Consider the following 22,279-nt stretch of genomic DNA (forward strand, 5'->3'; position numbering starts at 1 on the left):
ACCAAGGGAATGAGGAAATTGTGACCAAAGCAAAATAGACATAGAGAAAATTAGATGAAGCTGGGGCTACTCCTACAAGCACCCAGGAAGCCGCCTACCTTTGTAGAGCAGGAAGAGAAGGTGACTTCGAACTTGCCTACTGCAGAGCTCACATGACAGGCCAAGTACTTAGGGAGTCACCAGAGACAACCCAGCAGTTCAGAGACGTAAAGCTCTTCTTGCTGATGTTTCTTTCCCACTTCCTCTGGAGGCTACTGGGAATGCAGCACCTTCCTTAGCTCCGCGGACAGGCTGTGGGGAGTCGTTTCTTTACCATCTCTTCATCCAGCGGACGGCATAAACCCCAAAACGCATTTTAGTAATGCCTCTCTCCAGTGCCGATCTCAAGGATGCGCTCAAGTTCTGTCTGGCGTTTGCTTTTGCAGCGATCTCACTTAATCCTGAAAGCGTGGAGCCTTTTAGACCTACTTTTTTTCTCATATTACGCACACATATTATTATCCAAAAAATTCAGTCTTTACATATAGAGGTCGATCTAGAAAATGTCAGGCTGTTTTCTAAATATATGAGTATATTATTACATGAAATGTGGGTTTATAAATCCCCCGGCCACGTACAACCTCCACATGTACAACCCATGTGGAGACATGTTAGAAGTGGGTATTTTTCCAACACGTTCCCCTTAAATGTTATTCATTGCAGCAAGCTGCTGGGGCCCACAAACCAAGGCGGTTCCAGGGCTCTAACTGCCTCCTTGATGCATAAGGTTTCCAAGCAAGAGCGCTCTCAAAATCAAGTCCGGCCACTGAGGAAGGGAGGAGGAGAAGGGGTGGCCTTTGGGGGAATGGGAACCCCAAAGGGGAGCCGGTTCCTGGCACAAGGAACCCGGGCGCACGGAGGCACTGCGTGGTTCTGAATGTCAGCACTCGGGGCTAAGGCCCCTTTTCCCTCAGCCTCAGTCTGAACCAGGGTGTTGGGGCGGCAGGCGGCGTGCGTGGTTCGGGCAGGGGCGCTTGAGCGGCCTCGGTCAGTCCCAGGGCTCAGACCGCTCCTGACTTTCCGGAGCCTGGAGGACACACGAGCTGACAGGTTTCACCGCGGTCGAGCATCAAGCGTATGTCCGAGGGGCTTCTCACAGGTGAGGTCAGCACCATCCAGGGTAGGCGGCGGAGGCTGGGCCGAGCAAAGACCTGAGTCAGGGGGCAGAAAGGCAAGGTCAGCGGGGCGGGGCGGGGCCTGAGGTGGGGGGCAGGGCCTGGAAGAGGCTGGCGAGCGGGCGGGGCGGGGCCACAGGTGGGCCGAGGCCGGAGCAGAGCGGCAGGGGCGGGCCCGAAGGCGGGGCCTAGCGCCCTGGGACTGGCGCGTGCGCAGCGTCTCTCGAGGGGGCGGGGCTGCGCGCGCGCGGTGCGCGGGCCCTGGAGGGCGGAGTCCAGGCGGGCGCAGGCCGAGGGAGGGGGCGCGGTGGCTCTGGGGTCCGGCGCTCCCTCAGGCCGCGGACGCGATGCTGGGTGCTGCGGCTCGGCCGGCGGGATCGGCGGCGATGTGACGGGCGGCCTCTCGTCTCCCCTTCCGTCCTCGGGCCCGCAGGTCGCTGGGCGACCCGCAACCGAGGAGGCAGCGCGATCCCCGCACGGTGGGTAGCCGGGGTCAGGGCTGGAGTAGGGGCCGGGGTCAGGGCGGGCGCCGGAGGCTGCCTGGGGACTGTGGGGGCGCGGTCCGATCTGCGGTGGCGGTAGAGGCCCCGGCGTCCGGGGGGAAGCGGTGGCGCCCTGCGGCCTCCAGCTCTGCCGCGCGAGCCTGCCGAGCCCCCTGCGAAGCAAGCGTTCGAGATCGGCGGGCGTGGACCCGGGAGGCCGACGCCCCCCGGCCCGCGGGGCTGTGGCAGCGCCCCGGGCCTCGGGCAGCTGGGGCTGCCGCCTTGCTCTACGGGGAAATCGCGGCGAAAGGCTCGGAGACCGGTGATTTCAAGAGCCAGGATGCTTGGGAGGGTTGATGGGGAAAGTACCGGCGTGCTCCGAATGAGCGGATATTTATTAACAACAGTTAATAAATGGGCCAAAACAAAGACACACCCTGAGCACCCTAAAATCCAATCCGAGATAAAACTTGGGCCGTGGTGGGGTGGGGAGAGGCGCGGAAATCCCACCGTCCCTTGTAGGTTCAGATGCTTCTCTCTCTCTCCTCCTAAAACATGTTATTTTTATGCTTTTTTTTTAATGCACCCACTTTTTTTTTGACACAGTGAAAGCAGGAATGACTTCTTTGAGGTGGTCGGCTTGAGTTCCAGTCTCAATAATTGCAAATTCATCTTTGTAGGCTGCCCAGCCAATTAGGCTTGCTGTCCCCAGACTAGGCCTTCGCAGTGTGGAAATTACTGATGCACGGACTCTTCTTCGTGGCCCCAGATTGAAATGCTGGTGTTTCACTCCTATAGGTGAGAGACATGGAGCCTCAGGCTTTTAAATCTAGGCGTTCGAAAAGGCATCCCTCTTCTCCTGGCCTTGAACTAATTATTGATAGAACCTATTCGTTTGGTCATTTAAAAAAAAATAAAAATATCATCTAGTAGACTAGTTAGTAGAGTGGCGATGGAAGCTCCTTAAGCAAAGAGATTTAAGATCTTTCTTTTGCAAGTAATAGGTGCAAAACGTCTTATCTGATCAGGATAAGGATGTCAGCATTCCTGAATGTTTTGCTTGAAGTCAGTCTCAGTTTTATTACTGCTTGCTTGCCTTCATTTATTAAATCACTTTACTATTTTCTGTTCTCAACAACAGTAACTTAAAATAATCTTTAGGTTAAAAATACACACTTGCTTGAACCCTTTAGCCATAATTCATACTGTTTTCCTTCAGTCTTGTATTAACATGCCGTACCAAGAAAGTGCTAGAAGCCATCCTCAGGGCAGGAAATCTCCGTTAAATGTTTTTAAAAATTATGCCAGACCTGCGTTTGTTGCCTTGACCCAGCTCCTTTGACATATGGAGGAAGAACAGGAGTGTGATTTCATGACTGGAAATCCTTCAGTGGTTTCCCGTTGTCTTTATTCTCAGTTTCTGGTGCTTGGTCCACCTTCTGGTTTGCCTGCCCTCACCGTGCAGGACTCCTTGCGGTTTGTAGAAGATGACATCTTCCTTTGTGGTTTTGCACTGCTCCCTCTGTTGAGAATTCTTTCTTCTTTGCCTTGCAAACAACTTGCCCTTCAACACCTTACCAAAATATCACCTGCGTCTTGTCCAGACATCTCATCCTTCTTTATCGACTGATCCAATAATACACTGTCTGTTGGTTGGTAGTGTTTTTTCTATGTCTCTGTCTCCAGCAGGTTCTTGGGCTTCTTAGGAAAGGCACCTTTGCAGCTCCAGTGCATACTGTTGTGTGGCACAAGTGCTCAGGAAGTGGACTGAATGCATTTTTATGAATGCAGCTGTAAGATAGGCAAAATGTGTTAGACTGACTTTCAATATGTGAAAACCTACAAAAGGTGATTGCACAGGGCACTTCAAGTAAAGATTGTTGCTGGTTAGGAATGAAATCTGAGGACAGGAAGAAACAACCCATTTTATGATGCAGGGGTAAAACGGGGCTTGGCCAGTAATGATGCTGCTGCATTGGTCCCAGGGCTTTGAGGGACAGTAACTTTTTTTTTGTTAATGCGCCTGATATGTAACAGCCTTTTTTTTTTTAAAAAAAATTTAAGATTTATTTATTTATTTGAGAGGCAGAGTTACAGAATAAAGGAGAGACAGAGAGGTCTTCCATCCGCTGGTTTCACTCCCTAAATGACCACAATGGGCAGAGCTGGGCTGATCTGAAGCCAGGAGCCAGGAGCTTCCTCAGGGTCTTCCATGTGATTGCAGGGGCCCAAGTACTTGGGCCATCCCCCATTGCTTTCCCAGGCCATTAGCCGGTAGCTGGATCAGAAGTGGAGCAGCTGGGTTGTGAACTAGCGCCCGTATGGGAAGCCGGCTGGCTTCGCAGGTGGAGTCCTAAGTTACTACACCACCGTGCTACCCTGAGGGGCAGTAATTTGCTAGAGATCTGGTAGATAGAAAAGTACAGAGCTAAGAGTACAGTCCACATCTTCTGATTATCTTTGTATTTCAGTTTTGCCCCAGTTGCCTAATTGTGAATCTTAATTGTTTTATAATCTGAGTGGGGTATTGAGAAATTTGAGTGTCTGTTGGAAAAGGAATCTACTAGACTTGAAAGAATTGATTATTTCATTCAATTATAAAAGATTTTGACTCTACGCAGTATTTCTCATATCTCCTGACCTCTTGCTGATATATTTTTCACTCTTTTATGGTGTTTTGGACCAAGGAGGTTGCCAGTGTTTCAGAGGGAGAGGGGGTCTGTTCTTGTACTTTTTCCTTCCTTGAATCATCAGCTGCCACTCCAAAGACTTAACAGCCCTTGATTGGCTAAGAAACATGATCATTCATCTGGGGATACAGGAGAAACCAAACCTTCACCATTCTACTCAGCCAGACAGTTTTAACTGCAGTGCTGGCAGGCCTCTCTCCACATCCCCATAACAAGTGGCTGCTGATCGCCATATGGAGATCCCACATACAGTTGGGCTTTGATGGTAAAATGAGATTTTAATATAATAAGGTTCCAGCTGGCTAATAGCATGGCTAAAATTACATGCATGGCTGGTCTGTATGTGAGAAGAGCCTATCTGATTACTCCTTTGTGATAGATAGGTTTTTAGGGAAAAAAATTGATGGTTATGTGGTTTCATGCCTCGGAAAAGTCAGTTTTGAAATGTGTACTTAGTGTGGTGGGTCTGATTAATTCCAACAGGCCTTTCTTTTTATAAATAACCTAATGGTGAAAGAAAGAAAAAAAAAAATCAAGGTAAATTCTTGAGTTTTTTGTATTTATTTCTTATTATAACCAGGAGCATAAATGTAATGTTTAATATTTGCTTTCATATTTAATGTTTTCTTTTTGCCATAGTTTTTATACCTATAGATTATTGCACAAAGTTACTGTGAGTTATTTATTTCTTAACAACTGGACATCGGGGTTGCTTACTGCTTTACTATTAATGCAGTTCGACGGTAGCTGTTCATCATTGTGCTGCTTTCCTTAGGCTAAGGGCTCAAAAGGGGATTATAAGATCGGAGTATGAAGAAAGTTTTATCCATTTTGAAAAATATGGCTAGATTCACTTCTGTAAGGCATTTATTTATACTGTTCCCAGCAGAGTTGATCAGTTCTGTCATACTTCTATAGACTTTCGTTTTTAAAAGATTTACTTGAATAGGTAAACCAAACAAAGTAACCTCCTCTTTTTTTTTTTTTTTTTTGATAAATGAGTACTTTCTTTTTCTAATAAACTATGGTAAATTTTAGACAAAATTTTCATGAAAGTGATATAGAGGTTAATTGAAGCTTGTGTTGCTTTATGATTAACCAGGGGGTTGTTTTTTATTTAACTCTTACTGTTAATCATTGTAAAAAAACATGACAGCAGAACCTGGGTTATCTGCTTCCTTCAGGGAGCCAGTCGTTCTAGATGAGACAGTCTAGGATGATAGTTAATGTGGAACGAGTGCTGGGATCTATCCTGGTCCTTGGCATGGAGTTTCTGAATCTTCAAAGCAACACTAGACAGTAAGTTCTTTTAGTATCTTTATTTTTTGGATGAGAGAATTTAGAGAGATAGAGTGATCTGTCACAGGTAACAGAGCTGATGAATAATGGAACTGGAACTCAGACCGTCTGCTTTTAAAAGGCGCTATTTCAGGAGTAGGCTGTAGATCCCCCACTCCCCTATTGGACTCTGGCTCCAGACTCTTGCTTCCTCCTAGTACATCCTGGGAGGCAGTGGTGATGGTTCAAGTCATTGGGCTCTTGCCACCCACATGGGAGACTTGGGTTAAAGTTTCTACCTCTTGGTTTTATCCTGACCCAGTCCCAGCTATGGGGGCTATCTGGAGTTGAGCCAGTAGATCGGAGTGCGCTTGTTCTCTCTGCCCTGAAATAGATAAAAACTTCAAAAGGCATCATTTCGAAAATATATTATTTTGTTTGCTAAGGATTTGGATGTCATCCCTTTGGCATCGTAAAGATATTCAGTGCTTCAAAGTAAGGGGAGGATATTTCCTTTGGGGAGATGTGACAGTTTGGAAATATACTAAATTGTGTTCTGACAAGAAGTGCTTGAACTAGGTGGTACAAGTGAAATGAAGCCTAAATTGTGAGGGGTATTGGAGATCAGGGGTATTTGGAAAGATGTAGGACTCTGTAACTGATTTGTAAGAATGCGGGTAGGTGGAGGGTTGATTTGGAAGGCATCAAGTGGGGTTATGTTCCAAGAATGCGCGCTCACGGTGCTTTGTCATATTTCCCTCACTGCACCGACCGTCATGTGTTGTACCTAACCTAGTGACACGTCTACCTCCCGCACTGGCTTGTGTGCTTGTTGAGGACAGGGACTGAGTGGAAGGCAGGAGAGACTGACTACAGGATGAGATGCTGCAGGAAGAAAGTGAGAGATTGCACTGGGAAACACCAAAGCACAGAAGTGAGAGAGGCGCAGGAAGATGAGGAAGCTCCAGCCTAGAATAGTAGAGCTCTTGTGAGGGAGAGGGGAGGTAAATTTTAGCACTAACAGTTCTGGCTGGTGTGTCCTGATGTTGACGAGCTGATGGCCAGTGGTACATAGAATGAAGTTGTTTTTCCTTTGTTATTGATGACTTCTCCCACCCCCAGCCCCCCAATACATTTCTTAGTATCCTGGGGGCTTGCTTCCTCTTTTGGCCTCTAACTTGTGCTTGCTGCAGATACTGATGCTGCGGGTGACTCAGCCTATTGAAATCACCCAATCAGGACACTGGTTTCTTTATAAGTGACTCAGCTAGAGTATGTTAGGTGTAACCTCTTGAGTTCTGCTGAATCAATTTCTTGGGAGTTACTTTTCCTGTCCTTAGAGACTTCTGGTTGGTTAAATTGTGGTTTGGAGCCATCAGGGAGTCAGGATTGTTAAAAGATGGATTTATGAGAGCTAAAGGTGTTCTGTTTAGTTTCCCATGTTGATCAGTAGCTTAGTTTGAATGTAGTTGGATCAGCTTTGAGGATGGTCGGTCTTATTGCCACAGATTATTCCAAATAATTAAGACTCTTGATGTGCTTCTACAGTTATACAAGGTGTGGCAGCTGATTTAAAATTTCCTAGGAAGTAAAATTGCTTGCTTCCTAGGTCTGTTTTTCAGAGTCATTTAGGATACGAATTTGTCTTGGATTTTTCTGCTCTCATTTGCTTCAGGTTGTCCTCACCCTCCACCCTCTGTCTAATCCCTCCCAGTTTTCATTGGCTTAGTTTCTGTATGTGGTAAGCAAGATAGGGAGGGGGAAAGAGGAAAAGCCGAGCAATTACTTCAGCTTTCCCCCGTTTCAGTGAGTGTTCCCCCCCCCCCCCCATTCCTAGCCATTCCAGTTGGGGTGGGCTCCTGCTCTGTGTGTGGGAATGGGTGGTGCAGGATGCAGCTCTTGAGCTGAGAAACAACGGGTGTCTCAGGGGTTTGACCCTTGTTTTGGAGGGTATTGAAAAGCTCAAGTGATAATCGTGGAAGTTAGCAAGTGCTTTCTGTTCCCTGGCATTCTCCTTCTTTTTAAAATCCAAAAATTAGAGGCTGGCTTTGTGACGATGCCGGTGTCCCGACTCAGAGTGCTGGTTCGATGGTTGAGGTTGTGGCTACTTTGCTTCCAATCCACTTCCCTGTCCCTGGGAGAGCAGCCGATGATGGACCAAGTGCTTAGGTTCCTGCCACCCATGTGGAGGACTTGGATGGTGTTTTTGGCTTCTGGCTTTAGCCTGGCACAGCCCTGGCTGTTGTGGCCATTTGACAAAACCAGCAGATGGAAGGTCCCTCTCTGTGTCATTCTGACTTGCGAATAAGTAAATAAATCTTAAAAACATAAGTTGCAAAAAATAAATCCGAGCCCTTTTTCTTTGGATTAGTTGCCTATACAGCCCTCCAGGCCCCCCTACTCCGCTCCAGGATATCAAAATCTTTGATGACCGAGTGGCTAGCATATACACTAGGGACCATGAAGAGAGGCAGACACCAGAAGGTACTTAGAGTTGTTGTTGTCATCATATTAATGATATTTGGTTGCAGCCTGAGTGCTTTGGGGGAAATTTGAGAGCTTTCTCTGACCATTATGTCTTGGCAGCCAGTGGTAGGGTTGGGAGTAACAGTTTTCTCAGAAGACCATCGCTTAGAAAAGACTACTCGTAATAGCTACTGAAATGTGTAGAATGTACTGGTAATATTTTGGCAGAGTTGGGGGTCCAGTGTACAGGAATCACCCAGGTGATATTGTCAAGAGGTGAGGAAGCCCTGATAGCTGTCTTTTTTTTTTTTTTTTTGATGGCTTTCTTCCTTTCCTCCTCAAAGATCCATTTCTTTGGAACATGAATGAAATTCATTTTAGCCTAATCTGTGTACTCATAAATGAATTGATTTTATCCTAATCTGAGTACATATATGTGATATAGTATATATATATTCACACCCTGTGTATTTTCCTCTTTCAAATGAAGATAGTGACTAGTGGGGAGAGGTGTTGAAGGATGCCCTCCATTCCCCACCCCAACCCCCAAAGCCCTGGCCTGTTATTTTCTAGTACAGAGTGAGTGAATTTTCTTAAGTTCAAAATGGCAGCTTTTATTCTTTTATTTAAAAATAAATAATATCTGAAAGGCAGAGAGAGAGAGAGAGACAGACAGACAAGATCCATCTTCTATATGCTGGTTCATTCACCAAATGCCTGTACCAGAGAGGGCTTGGCCAGGAGCCCAGAACTCAATCCGAGCCTCCCACAGGGGTATCATGGACCCAGGAACTTGAGCTATCACCTGCTATCTCCCAGGACGTGCTTTAACAGGAGGCTGGATTCAGGAGCCAGGTATCAAACCCAGGTTCATTCTCCCTGGGTGCCTTTTCTTGGTGGTGGTGGGGGGCATATACATAAAATAATTTTTTTAATTTGAAATTCAGAGTTACAGAGAGAGGGAGGGAGGGAGAGAGGGAGAGAATCTTTGATTTGATGATTCACTGTGGACCATAGGCTGGGGCTGGGCCAGGCCGAAGCCAGGAGGTGGGAGCTTTCTCAGGTCTCCCATGTGGGTACAGGGGGCCCAAGCACTTGAGTCATCTTTTGCTGTCTTCCCAGGGGCATTAGCAGGGAGGTGGATTTGAAGTGGAGCAGCTGGGACACAAACCAGTGCCTACATGGGATCACCATGCCATGACTCCACCTTAGATGTGGGTGTCTTAACTGCCAGGCTAAACACTCACCCCTGAAATACTTTCATAAAAAAGAAAACCATTTTCAGAAATTCAAAGAAAAATTTAAATTGAAATGTAAATGAACCTTTTAGGGAAAATTTTGATGGCTACTCTTTCACCTCCTCTTTCTTTTCTTTAATGTACCTGAGCATGCTTTTACTATAATTGTTTATGAATATTGAGTTGATATCTGAGATGAATCCAGAAACCCTGTTGAAAGCACTTATTACAGTTACAGCACTTTATGTGCCTCTTTCTGTGGTTCATTTATGTTTGACCAAGTAGTAATCAATACTGAGTGCTGGAGCGTCTTTTCTGTTACTTCTTAATCTGCTTAATTGGTCTTTCTCCAGATTTTCCTCCTTTATTTACTGCTTTGTCCTTCTGAATTTTGGAATTCAAAAGATCTGATCAGGTGTTCTTATTGCTGAAGAAATCTGTGGCTCCTTGTTGTCTACAGAAGTTAGTTTGCCTTCCTTTTTACTTCTTACTTCCTGCCAGCACATGCCCTCTGCTCTGTGGAATTGGAACTGCTCCCTTAGGGATTCCAAGGCACATCTGATGTTTCTTACATAGGACTACAGAATAAAGGTCAGATTCCGTATCAGGATACAGCCAGTCTTCCATGAGTTGCCCTCAGTCCCTAGGGGCCAGCGCTGTGACGCAGTAGGTTACCGCCCTGGCCTGAAGCGCCGGCATCCCATATGGGCACCAGTTCTAGTCCTGGCTGCTCCACTTCCCATCCAGCTCTCTACTGTGGCCTGGGAAAGCAGTAGAAGATGGCTCAAGTCCTTGGGACCCTGCATCTGCTTGGGAGACCTGGAAGAAGTTCCTGGCTCCTGGCTTCGGATTGACGCAGCTCCAGCCGTTGCAGCCAATTGGGGAGTGAACCAGCGGATGGAAGACCTCTCTCTCTCTCTCTCTCTGTCTGCCTCTGCGCCTCTCTGCCTCTCCTTCTCTCTCTGTATAACTCTGACTTTCAAATAAATAAATGAATCTTTAAAAAAAAAAAAAACTCAGTCCCTAGATTTGATTCTTCTCCTTCTATCTCCATTAGTGTTCTCGCTGTCACCATCTTATAGGTTACCCATGTTTCTGTAAAGTATCTTTGTCAATTCTACATCTCACCAATTACTAATTTCTATTATAATCCAGCAGAGTTTTTTTTTTTTTTTTGCCACTTCCTGTGTTCCTCACTTATTGGTGCTACTGAGAGGATGGATCAGAGAAGGTCAGTCCGCAATCCATGAAGATGATACCTCTATGCCCTTGTACCTGCCATTCCCCTCCCTGCTACCATTCATTAAACTATTTCGTCTTCCTAAGAGCTCGGTGTAGGAAAGCTACCAGGCATATTTTCCTCGTGCCTCTTCCACTCATCCTTCATATTGTTACTTGTCTTGTTCTAACATTTCGCAGTTCGTTGTAGTACTTGTTATAGTTTGTTTTCCTCTTGCCCAAACTTCCAGACACTCAGTACATTCTTGTTGAATGAATGATTGAATAAAGAAAATAATTACTCAACAATGACCTAGTTTGATTGACCTATTTGATTGGTTATTTACATAATTTAGTTTATACAGAACATACAGATGAGCAATTTAAATATCATTCTTAAACAGAGTCATATCCCAAGGTGTCTTAGGAAATTGATGCTTTATTAAATATTTTCACTGATAAATAGAGATGTGTTGATGATTTTCTTATATTAGAAATCTATTTTTGTTTGCTTTTTTTTCTCCCCTCTCATTTCATTTTTTTCCCCCTTCTTGATAATTCTATTTGATTGTTGTCTGTTTGGATGTTAGCCATGCTTTCACCCTAAAAGTCAACATATTTTAAAACTCAGTTCCTAAACTTGATCCCCCTGCTGCCTTCTTTAGTGTTTACTCCATCATCATCTTGAACATTACGTAGTTTCTCTGCAATATCTTTAAGTCTCACTTCTGTATCTAATCAGTTAATAAGTTCTATTATAATTCCAGAAACATCTTCTGGCTCTTTACTGTGTTCCTGACTTATTAGTTCTGATATAGAGGCTACTAAGGGAATGTCCCAGTCCATGCATTATTATGATATATTGTGATGAGCATAGTAATAGAATCAGTGAAGTATCTAGGGCACTATTAGGAGATAGGAAAAAAAACAAAGTGTTTTTTCTACTCTTATGTACTACTCAGTACAGCACTTTTTTTTTTTTTTAATATTTATTCATTTGAAAGTCAGAGTTACACAGAGAAAGAGAGGGAGAAAGAGAGAGGGAGAGAGATCGATCCTCCATCTGCTGGCTCACTCCCCAAGTGGCTGCAGTGGCTGGAGCTGCACGGATCTGAAGCCAGGAGCTAGGAGCTTCCCCCAGCTCTTCCCACGCAGGTACAAGGGCCTAAGGACTTGAGCCATTCTCCACTGCCTTCCCAGGCCACAGCAGAGAGCCAGATCAGAAGTGGAGCAGCTGGGACTTGAATTGGCTCCCATATGGGATGCTGGCACTGCAGGCGGCAGCTTTACCTGCTATGCCACAGCACCAGCCCCAGTACAGCACTTCTGACACTAGATGTGGGGGGATTGTTTCCCCAAACACCAAATAATTCTGAGATAGATGTTTCAGCAGACACCAATGGGATGTCCTACAATTTAACTCCAGTCTGATGCTGTCTATCTGGAGATAGCCTCAGATCCCAAAGGATAAAGTCTCGGTCCCACAAGATTGCAGCTCACTTCAGATGCCAATTGCAAGCCCCAGGTTGTAACTTGTGTGTATGACTGACCAGCCATAAATCATGGATCCCATGACCCTCTCCTTGGATTCAGTTAATTTGCTAGAGCAGCTCAGGGAACTCAGGGAAATATTTTACTTAGATTGATCTATTTGTAACTTTTATTACAGAGGATATAGATGAACAGCCAAATGAAAGAGATGAGTAGGACAAGACCTTTGGGAAGGAATGTGGAATTTCTGTGCCTCTCTGGAAATACTGCCCTCTAGGTGATTTGGAAGCTATCTGAGTGAACCCTGATCTTTGGGATTTTTATGGAGGCTCCTTATGTTGGCATGTTTGATTACATCAGTGGCCATTGGTGATCAGCTCAACCTTTAACCCCTTGGCCCTCCCTGGGGATTGAAGGGTAGGGATAAAAGTCCCAACTCTCTAATCATGCCTTGATCTTTTTGGTGATCAGCCCCCACCCTGAAGCTATCTAGGAATTCCCAATAATTTTGTTAAGATACAGCAGATACTTCTATTACTCCAGAGATTCCAAAGGTTTTAGATGATTTGTGCCAGGAACCAGGGGCAGAGGCCAATATATATTTCTTATATCAGAAAATCACAGGCACCTTGAGAGTAGATAATATCTCTTTCATATATTCCTCAATTTTTTTTTTTTTTGACAGGCAGAGTGGACAGTGAGAGAGAGAGAGACAGAGAGAAAGGTCTTCCTTTGCCGTTGGTTCACCCTCCAATGGCTGCTGCAGCTGGCGCACTGCGCTGATCCGATGGCAGGAGCCAGGTGCTTCTCCTGGTCTCCCATGGGGTGCAGGGCCCAAGCACTTGTGCCATCCTCCACTGCACTCCCTGGCCACAGCAGAGAGCTGGCCTGGAAGAGGGGCAACCAGGACAGAATCCGGCGCCCCGACCGGGACTAGAACCCGGTGTGCCGGTGCCGCAAGGCGGAGGATTAGCCCAGTGAGCCGCGGCGCCGGCCCATATATTCCCCAATTTTTACTCAGGCTACCACCAGCCTCCTTTGGGTCCTCATTACTATTTTAAGACCTTTCAATAGCTTACCCTGTCTAAACTCTCTTATTCTAATCTAGTTCATCATGCACCCTGTCATTATAAGAGTTGTCTCCAAAAAAAAAAAAAAAAAAGCTATGTCTTTCCTCCTCCTGTTTTTCACAGGATAAAACCCAGAAATAAAGTCTGGAATTCAGCAGCTTTGTCCAGACTTCCCTTTCTCATCTTCGACCATGTGAACCTTCCATCCAGTTTTTTGTCTGTATTCTGTTTCAGACACATTCACACATTTTCTGTCTTCATTATTATACTTATTCTCCCTCAACAATGTTTTATTCTTTGGTTACTGAACTTGTATTTATGCTTTGACTTGGTTCCTAATTGTTAAATCTGATGCAGATCTTTTAGATGATTATGCCACGTTCTTGACATACTCTCTTTGCTTTCTAAGATGATCACTCTCTCCTGTTTCTTTTTCATATCTGTTCTCTCTCAGTTGTCTTTACTGTCTTTTATGTATTCACCCCATTTTCCTGTGTGGTTAGTGATGCTGCCAATTACCCAGTTGCCCAAAGTACAAATCTGGGAAGCATCTTGCCTTCTGTTCTCATCTCATTTTTCATTAGTTGTCAAGTATTGCTGTTGGATCTGCTCCCTCTCCATTTCCTTTACTATTCCCTTGGGCTATATGTAATATCCTGAGTAGACCACTATAAAATACCCTTTTAGAATATGTCTTGTGGCCTTTGGTATTCTATATAACATGTGTTCAGCAAATGCATGTTGGTTCCGGGCAGAGAAAATACCAAGGGCAAAATAGTTTTGGGTTGGTCATTCTGAAACAGGGCATGAATCATGGACTAATCCTTTTGTGTATATTAACTGTTGATTTCTTAAATATCTTTTGTGAATGACATTGTTATGAAGTAATTTCTACTTTTTATAAGACATTTGCTTACGGATTGTTACGATTACAGGGAAAGAACAAGTAAAGATGTGTGGAAACCGTGGTTTGGCTGGGATGAGTACAGATGATCCTGCAGGATGTTTTCTTAATGATTTAGAAAAGAGCTATTCTGAGACTGCAAATAGATAAAAACTTGATCTTTAGTGTGAGGAATTGTAAGCTAATATAGCTGAGTAGTGCTTTGAAGGGATGCTGTTTAACTGCCAGTTAATACCCAGGAGAGGCTCGTGGTATCACTGTTGCATGTTCCTAGAAGGGCCTGGTGTAATGTGCTGCTGCTGGAGTGGTAACATAATCACTGGGCCTCTGCATCATCTGATAGATTTCATAAGCACAGCCGTTCCCTATGGAAGCACTATTTTCCAAACCCAAGTCTAGTCATACAATAGCTCTTTGGTTTCTGGAAATTTTTCTTAGTTTGCTAACGGTAGGTCTTATGATTTGTCTTATTGTGGCACTAAAAAAGAGTGCAAATTTAACAGAAGAAAGTCCTTTAAAATTTAAGAATCCTTTATATTTTGAATGATATAGCAGATATTTAAAAAATAATTGAATTTCTATTTTGTATTTTGTTAGAGTGTTAGAAGTATTTTTTATTAGCTTTTGTTTTTTGCTTTATTGTTTATTCACTTTCTGATGACCTTAGGGGTATTTGAGGCTGGTACTAGATTCTTAACTGGATATGACCTTGGAAAATCTATTTGGGCATTTTGTCCTGTAGTATTTGAAAGTTGAGAGTGGAGGTATATGTCATTTTGGTTTATATTATTCTGTAAAGGAGAAAACCTTTGGAGGAAATTGCCAAGGTGGTCCTAGCTGGACGAGTGGCTATTTGAGGCCTGCGAGTAGTGAGCACTTTTGATAGAGTTCTGAAAGAGCGCAGTGTGTTCCTGGGTCCTTGGGCAGTTTTTGATGTGGTTGGAAGGCAAGGTTTGTTGGGTATGGATGGGAGGGAGCAGTTACAAAGGAATGCCAAAGCCAGATTTTGAAGGGTTTTGTCATTTTAGGCATACTTATTTCCTAGCCGTTTGTGACAGATTATGAGATTTCTCCAAGTTTCAAATTCCTTAAATCTACAAAATGAGAGTAATAAAAATATCTACATCATAGGATGATTGTGAGATGTAAATAAGATAATGTAAATAGCTAGTACACAAGCATTTAATAATTGTTAGCTGCTGTCAGTACTGTTTTGAGGCATTTGTATTTTGGAGATCCTGAAGGATTTTAAGTTGAAAGGGGTTATAATCAGATTTATAATTTCAAGTATTAGCTCTGGAAAAGATTAGAAAATGAGTTGATGAGGAAGGAACTGAAGGCAGGGAATTAAGGTGGCATGTGCTAGGATACTGGCTAGAGGTTGGAAGAGGCTGGGGTGAGGATTGAGGTGGTATTGGAGAGGACAAGAAGTGACTGAGAACTATTGCTAATTGTTACAAGCATTATGTTCTATCTAGTTGGGGAAATCTAAAGGGAGCTAGGACAGTGGACTTCAAGGATAAAGAGAGACTCTCCAGATGAGAAACAAAGATTATGTTCTCCTATTCTTAATAGAAGAGAGAGCTGACACTGCTATGGCCTGGGAAAGCAGTGGAGGATGGCCCAACTGCTTGGGCCCCTGCAGCCCCATGGAGACCCTGAAGAAGCTCCTGACTCCTGGCTTCAGATCAGTGAAGGTCTGGCCATTGCGGCCTTTTGGGGAGTGAACCAGTGGATGGAAGACCTCTCTCTGTATCTACTTCTCTCTGTAACTCTGTCTTTAAAATAAATAAAAAATAAATCTTGAAAACGAAGAAAAGAAATTTCACTTCTCTAAAGGCAGGAGAGAACTTCTACTTTGCTTATGGTCTTGTCCAAATGCTGCCGGAGTTTGTGGATTCAAAAGGCTTCCACAGCTTAGGCAGCTCATGTCAGGAGCCTCGGGTGGTCACTGACATCATACATAAGGGTGTTAATTGTTCTGTTGAAATCTTTACTTAATTTATACTAAATTGATCTTCTGTATATAAAGATAATTGAAAATGAATCTTGATGTGAATGGAATGGGAGAGGGAACGGAAGATGGGAGGGAAGTTATTGGTGGTGGGGGGGAGCCATTGTAATCCATAAACTGTACTTTGGAAATTTATATTTGTTAAATAAAAGTTAAAAAAAGAAAAAAAAAAAAAAGAGAGAGCTGAAGAGAATGGTTAGAGTCCCATGTGTACCATCGCCCAGGACGTGTGGGCCAACTGTGCTGTCTTTGAGTGCCCAAATGGTGCTAGAACATTTGGATAATTCTAGATGAGTCTAGAGCAGTAACTTTGGATTCCACACATGGATTGCAAGCATTGGGTACCTGTTTGGAGTGTGGGAGAGACAGGGCATGAACCCCAAGTAGACCCCAGCAGTACCTGATATGAAACAGAGTAGGATAGGCCGGTGCCGTGGCTCACTTGGCTAATCCTCCGCCTGCAGCGCCAGCACCCTGGGTTCTAGTCCCGGTTGGGGTGCCGGTTTCTGTCCTGGTTGGTCCTCTTCCAGGAGAAGGGAGACCAGGAGGAAGCACCTGGCTGCTGGCTTCGGATCAGCACAGTGTGCCGGCCTTAGCGGCCATTTTGGGGGTGAACCAATGGAAGGAAGACCTTTCTCTCTGTCTCTGTCTAACTCTGCCTGTCAAAACAACAACAACAACAAAAAAAAAAAAACAAAAAGAAGAGCAGGATTAAGTTCCTAAGGGGTTGTAAGGGTTGCATTTTATTTGGATTTGAATCTCTAGATTCTGTTTTTTTCTGAATGCAAAAGGAAGATCCATCCCCGCTTACCAAAGTTTTGGGGACTTAACTAGGTTTTGCTAATTTTATAGCTTCTAAGCATCCTTTAAAACCATTTGGTATTTTGACATTTTTGTAGTGGAACATTTTGAAGTGTTACTATATAATCGTTTTGGATAAAGATATATTTCTACCTTTCTGTTTTGTTTTTGTAGTACTTTCTATATATTCCCCTTGAACACTGTTTCCTTGGAAAGTTCAATTGTGGTGTTTGAAAAATTGCCTTTTGCAGTAAGGTGATTAGTTTTTTAATCTGTATACTAAGTTGAATATTTTTACCTTTCTTATATAGTATTATTTAAAGATTCTTTGATAATAGAGAACAAAGTTTTGTCTTGGGTATGACATACGTTTCCTTGTTTCTGAAATATTCTTTGCATGTGTTGACCAGTTACTAGTCTGAGTTAAATGTACTGTACTTTGATTTTTAATGTGTCATTGAGACTCAGGCCATAGCCTATGATACTGCTTTGCTTTTTATCATTTGTATAGTCTAAAGTTATAATTATTGGAGTTATTGAAGTAAACAAGATTTGGGGATTGTGCATGATGTTGTAGGCCTGCTCAGTTGTTCATCAGCAAGCAGTAGGTGTTATGTCTCCTTTGCTCTGGAATCAGAATATGACTCTATGTACTGCTATGTCCATGGCTAAGAAAAGCAGCCTTTAGTACAGCTGTGGTCTTAATCTATTTTGTTTTTTCAGTAATTTTTATTTCCTTACTCAATAGCTTTTATTGCCTTGAATGCCTTTTATACATCTTAGTCTATTTATATTCAAATAAATGCATACATTTTTTGTGGTCCTTATCTTCAAGGAGCTCCCTGTCTAGTAGAGAAAATAGAACACAGGAAGACATGACTTTTGTTTTGTTTTGTTTTTGTTTTTGACAGGCAGAATAGACAATGAGAGAGAGAGACAGAGAGAAAGGTCTTCCCTTTTTTGTTGGTTCACCCCCCAAAGGCCGCTGCAGCCGGTGCACCGCACTGATCCGAAGCCAGGAGCCAGGTACTTCTCCTGGTCTCCCATGGGGTGCAGGGCCCAAGGACTTGGGCCATCCTCCACTGCCTTCCTGGGCCACAGCAGAGAGCTGGACTGGAAGAGGAGCAACCAGGACAGAATCCGGCGCCCCGACCAGGACTAGAACCCGGGATGCCGGCGCTGCAGGCGGAGGATTAGCCTTTTTGACCGCAGCGCCGGCCACATGACTTTAAACATAAATACTGTGAAAATTGCTACACTCAGGGATAACTAGCTAGGATGTAGGGGGACCATCTACTCTAGCAGTCTAATACGATCAGGATGTTGGACTTGGTACATCCCGGAGAGCAGAGTGGTAGGCATTCTACTTCATGGCAAAGTGCAGTATGCAGGAAGCCCCTCAGAGTCCTCACCTCTTACACCTTTTTATAGAATATGTTGTGTAAGCTTCTCGTCTTCTGACAGGGACATTGCTGTTTGTAATGGAAAGGACAAGATGGCTGGATTGGGTTGGAAAGAGATACATATGAGATGAGTTGACAGGAGTTGGAATGACTTGGCAAGAATACAAACAATCTGGGACTGACTTTAAAAAAAAAAGAATTATTCAGCATTGATTTCATATTCAGAGAAATGTTTTAAGACCAAGAACCGTATAAGGAATCTCTGATTATCCAGGTTTGCCTGTTAATATTTTATGCTATTTGCTTATCACTTGTTAATATGTTTGTATATGTATTCTGTATATTTTTATATAACATCTGTCTGCCTACATACACATCATGGCCCTTTGCCCCCTAAATACTTCAGCACGTAATGCCTGAGGATGGAATTATTTTTTCCTGTGCAGTTATGAACTTCACTAAATTTGGCACTGATATAATAGTCCAATCTACCACTGGTATTTCAGTTGACCCAGTGTCCTTTATAGCAATAATCCCTCCACAGACTGCTTCTTAAAGAGCAAAGAATGAATCCTGAGTGATTTTTGGCAGACATTTTCTGTTAAGGGTCTAAAGAAAATCACAGGGACTTGAAGTTATGTCCTTCTTTGCCTCACATCTGTCCCGCCCCTAATCTTTCCCATATCTAAAATGCCAACACTATTAGAGTAACTGTTCAAGCCAGAGACCTGAGAATCATTTTTGATTTTTCTGCTTCCTTATCCCTTTTTGTTGATACTATCACCAATTTGGGTAGCTTGTGTCTCCCCCATACATCTTGAAACCCACCTGTCCCATCCACTTCAGCCCACCTAGCCACTATGACTTGTCATCCAGACTCCTGCCTCGTTTCCTACCTGATTTCCCTGCTTCTGTGTTTTCTTCCCAATTAATGCTCCATATGACAGCAGGATGATCTTTTAGAAATGCAAAAGATCATCTCAGGGCCAGCGCCTTGGCACCGGCATCTCATGTCAGCACCGGTTTGAGTCCTGGCTACTCCTCTTCCGATGCAGCTCTCTGCTGTGGCCTGAGAAAGCAGTAGAAGATGTCCCAAGTGCTTGGGTCCCTGAACCCATGTGGAGACCTGGAAGAAGCTCCTGGCTTTGGATTGGCACAACTCCAGCCATTGCGGCCATTTGGGGACTGAACCAGTGGATGGAAGACCTTTCTCTCTTTCTCTCCCTCTCTCTGTAACTCTACCTCTCAAAAAATAAATAAAATCTTTTTTATAAAAAAAAAAAGATTATCTCACTGTCCTGCCTTTACTGTGTCCCATGCCACATTGCTGTCTGCCTAGCTTAGCTCACAGCTTAAATTTTCTCCCTCTGAGGCCTTCTGATAACCCATCACTTTTCCTCTATAATTTCATTGTTTTCCTTCATAGGACTTGGGATTTGTTTGCTTTTTTTCCCCTTCTTTTTCCTATCTCCTATGCTGGGCTAATAAGTGCAAAAAGCAAAGTGTCTGTCTCTTTTGGTCCACCTTTGTATACCTAGCACTCAGCATATTGCTAGGATTATGGCACTGATTAATAAATATTTAAAAACATGAGTGAAAGGAAACCTGAGAGGTTATCTAGTCCTACCTCCAACCCAATATAAGAGTCTGTATGATGTGTGACAATTGATAATCTAGCTTATCTTCAAATGCTTTCAGAGGTGGAGAATTGTGTGTGTGTGTGTGTGTGTGTGGTTTACCTTGTTGAATGGTTCTGGTAGTTTTAAAGGTTTTCCTTATTTTGGCCTGAGACCTGCCTTTCTCTTGCTTGCATGCATGGATCCTGGTTCAGCTCCTCTGTCACGCCTTAAACTATTTCGACAACAGTTGTCACATGTTCCCTGGGTTTTGCTAGGCTAAGACATTGATCCCATACTTCAGCTTTTCATCATGTGACATGGTTCTTCACCCTTATCTTTAGCTTGTCAGGATAAAGAGGTATATTGAAGGATAAAGGTGGTAATGATCTGGGAACCAGTAATCCATGGCCAAGTGATTTATAACATGTTGATTCAAGGTGATATATTGTAGCTATTAGAATAACTATAGCTGTAGAAATGAAGGAAATATTTTTGAAATGTTCAAAAGGTAGAATATTAAACTCATTATAGCGTGTGGATGAAATTTGGAAGGGTACATGAAGTAATGAATAGAGTGGTGGAATTATATGTTTTATTTAATGTTTTAAAATATTTATTTTCATTTATTTGAAAGGCAGAGTGGGGCGGGGGAAGAGAAATCTCTCTTCCATCTTCACTCTCCGAATGTCCACAGCAGCCTGGCCTGGGCCAGGCTGAAACCAGGAGCATGAAACACCATCTGAGTCTCACTTGTGGGTGGCAGGGACCTAAGTACTTGAGTCATCAACTGCTACCTCTCAGATTGTGTGCTAGCAGTAAATCTGAACTTGAACCAGGCACTCTGATGTGCGATGCGGGCATCACAAACAGCAACTTAACCCACTGTGCACCTCAGGAAGACATTTTTAAATAAAGAATATTTGGTGGTTGGGCCGGTGCTGTGGCATAGTAGGTTAAGCCTCCTTCTGTGGTGCCAGCATCCCATATGGGCACTGTTCATGTCCTAGCTGCTCTAATTCTGATCCAGCTCTCTGCTAATGGCCTGGGAAAGCAGTGAAAGATGGCGCAGGTGCTTGGGCCCCTGCTCCTGCGTGGGTGACCTGGAAGAGGCTCCTGGCTACTGGCTTCAGTTTGGCCAAGCTCTGGCCATTATGGCTATTTGGGGAATGAACAAGCAGATAGAAGACTTCTCTGTGTCCCTCTCTATCTCTCTCCAAATGGATGGAGCTTTAAAAAAATATTATTTGGTGGTTAGTTTAATAAGGAGAAAATACAGTGCACAGAGCTGCTAATGTCATACCAACTAGGATTAAGTGAGATTTTAGTGGTCTGCATTAACTGTTTTGATTTAGAGTCCATATTTCTTTGAGTAGAGTCTAATATTGCTTGTTTTGTGGTCTTCTCATATTGTGATGGCCACTTGTGTCTAGTGGCTACTCTTTTTTTTTTTTTTTTTTTAAAGATTTATTTATTTGAAAGAGTTACACAGAGAGAGAAGGAGAGGCAGAGAGAGAGAGGTCTTCCATCTGCTGGTTCACTCACCAGTTGACCACAATGGCCAGAGTTGCGCTGATCTGAAACCAGGAACCAGGAACTTCTTCCAGGTCTCCCGCAAGGATACAGGGTCCCAAGGTCTTGGGCTATCTTCTACTGCTTTCCCAGGCAATAGCAGAGAGCTAGATCAGAAGTGGAGCAGCCAGGACTTGAACCGGCACCTATATAGGATGCTGGCACTGCAGGTGGCAGCTTTACCTGTTGTGCTACAGCACCAGCCCTGTGGCTATTCTTTTGACAAAGCAGATATATGTATTGGGCAGAGCAAATACAGAACATCTCCATTGTCACCTAACATTCCATAGGTAGTGCTAGAATGAGAGGTGCTGTGGGATGAGATTACTCATGTGGGCAAAGACCTGCATAATGGTGACTGTGTGCATTATAGTCGATAGGCTCTTGGAGATACTGTATGTGAGCAGGGCCACATGGCATGCAGTTCTTTTTTTTTTTTCCTCTTTGACTCGCAGAGTTTAGACAGTGAGAGAGAGAGAGAGAGAGAAAGGTCTTCCTTCCGTTGGTTCACCCCACAAATGGCCTCCACGGCCGGAGCCAGGTGCTTCCTCCTGGTCTCCCATAAGGGTGCAGGGCCCAAGGACTTGGGCCATCCTCCACTGTCTTCCTGGGCCACAGCAGAGAGCTGGACTGAAAGAGGAGCAACCGGCATAGAACCGGAGCCCCGACTGGGACTAGAACCTGGGGTGCTGGCACTGCAGGCAGAGGATTAGCCTAGTGAGCTGCGGTGCCGGCCGGCATGCGGTTCTTTGGACTGGATGTCAGGTGATAGTGTCTCCTCAGGTCAGCTGCTGATGAGAAAAGCTCCAGGGTAGGGGGAGGAATGTGGGGAGCAAATCTAGGTTGGTGGGAACCAGTAAAGCAAGGCTTCTGATCATGTAA

The 22,279-nt window shown here is 44.1% G+C and overlaps 1 protein-coding gene across 5 annotated transcripts in view; it reads left to right on the top strand.

Annotated features, from left to right (window-relative positions):
- The first annotated feature begins 1,468 nt into the window (after positions 1–1,468).
- The window catches only part of CCSER2 (coiled-coil serine rich protein 2), a 139,663-nt gene continuing 118,852 nt past the window's right edge, over positions 1,469–22,279 (top strand). The window contains exons 1-2 of one of the 5 annotated variants that reach the window (XM_062214024.1): positions 1,469–1,633; positions 2,317–2,434. The gene's annotated coding sequence lies outside the window, so the exon portion shown is untranslated. The remainder of the gene's footprint in view (positions 1,634–2,316; positions 2,435–22,279) is intronic. The other 4 variants (XM_062214025.1, XM_062214023.1, XM_062214021.1 and 1 more) reach the window with 4 other exon arrangements.

The sequence above is a fragment of the Lepus europaeus genome, chromosome 17 (assembly GCF_033115175.1).
Source record: "Lepus europaeus isolate LE1 chromosome 17, mLepTim1.pri, whole genome shotgun sequence".
NCBI lineage: Eukaryota > Metazoa > Chordata > Mammalia > Lagomorpha > Leporidae > Lepus > Lepus europaeus.